The sequence below is a fragment of the Echinococcus granulosus genome (assembly GCF_000524195.1).
Source record: "Echinococcus granulosus chromosome Unknown EG_S00003, whole genome shotgun sequence".
Lineage (NCBI taxonomy): Eukaryota > Metazoa > Platyhelminthes > Cestoda > Cyclophyllidea > Taeniidae > Echinococcus > Echinococcus granulosus.
The window spans coordinates 2612141-2613538 of NW_020170383.1; positions in this window are offsets into that span (position 1 = coordinate 2612141).

The window sequence follows — 1398 nt, forward strand, 5'->3', positions numbered from 1 at the left end:
GCTAATTTGGTAGAGCTGCAGAGATAATTTAATGTTAATACTCTCATGTATTATGTAATCACATGATGGCTAAAGTGCCTTTACTAAATAATCACCAATTGTTTGCGTCATACAATGTCATTTCATTTCATGATGGAATTTAACCAATCCCTACTTATTCTTGAAATAATATGATGCAGTAATTACTTGGATTTATGTATATTTGTTAAAACCATGCCCTCCTCACCTTCTTAATATCTTGCAATTTCATAACGCATCCATATTTTACAACTTTTTCGGCAATTTGGTAGTTCTTATTTTGATTAAATCATGCAACGGTACAGTCTCTACCGTTATAAATGGGGTTATAGATTTTGATATCTATATGACACCATTAATGTCTTTACAAAGAAATCACTTTTCGTTCCTATGCCAACCAAATTTAGGCAAGACGACTAGAATTATGAAATTCCGTTTTTTGAATTTACGGTTTAAGACAACCAGGTGCCAAGCCACTGCTTGCAAAACCATGTTCAATGCAGTTGAAAAAGACCCAGTTTAATCCAGGTGAAGGCTAATTTACTGTGATTTATTAGTAGCAAATGAATGCACTGAATACTGGGAAGAAAATATGCTAAGCTCCTCTGAAACTTCAACTTTATTCTAAAATATGGAAGAATAAAATTTTGTACAATACACTATAGTGTGTGGGCATAAGTGGACAAATTGAGAGTTTTCTACTCCATGAAACTAGACAATGGTAAACTTTCCATTTTTGAAGGAAATATATAAAAGTTTGGACGATAGATTTCACTAGAAAATAGCGTTACTGATGTTCTAAAGTAGCAGTATAACTTTTATTGGAAGATAATAAAGTTGACGATTAAAGTTGATTCTTGCGTTCACTGCCAAGGTTACAGAGTTAGTGTTATCAGCAAGAGACTTCTCATAAGCACTTATGAAAAGGGAATGCTTACTACAAGAAGTTATATGAAGAAGAAGAACGAAGGCTGCTCTCACCGATTCCTCCTTTTTTGATGTGGATTTGGGTATGCTAACCTAGAAGATGAAGATTTCAACAGTAGTATTTCATGATAGACAGTAATGCAAACACAAATGGGAAATCTCACCAAATACTTCCATCAGTTTGTCAAAAATGCTGGAAATATTTGATAAATAAAGCACCGCAGACACAAGATGGCCTAGGTTTCAAATGTTTATGTCTAATATTCTGTCTTTTTAAACAGTTGTGAATGGTTAGTAATAGTGGTAGCTTGTCAGGCTTTCCTTAGTAGAACCAGATGGTTTTCGTTTCCAGCTAGGTTAACTTAGCAAATGAGGAGTGGATTATGTTGCTCGAATATTTGCTAATTTTATGGCATGACAAAGTTGTGGTTTCACAATGAATTTGTGCCAAAA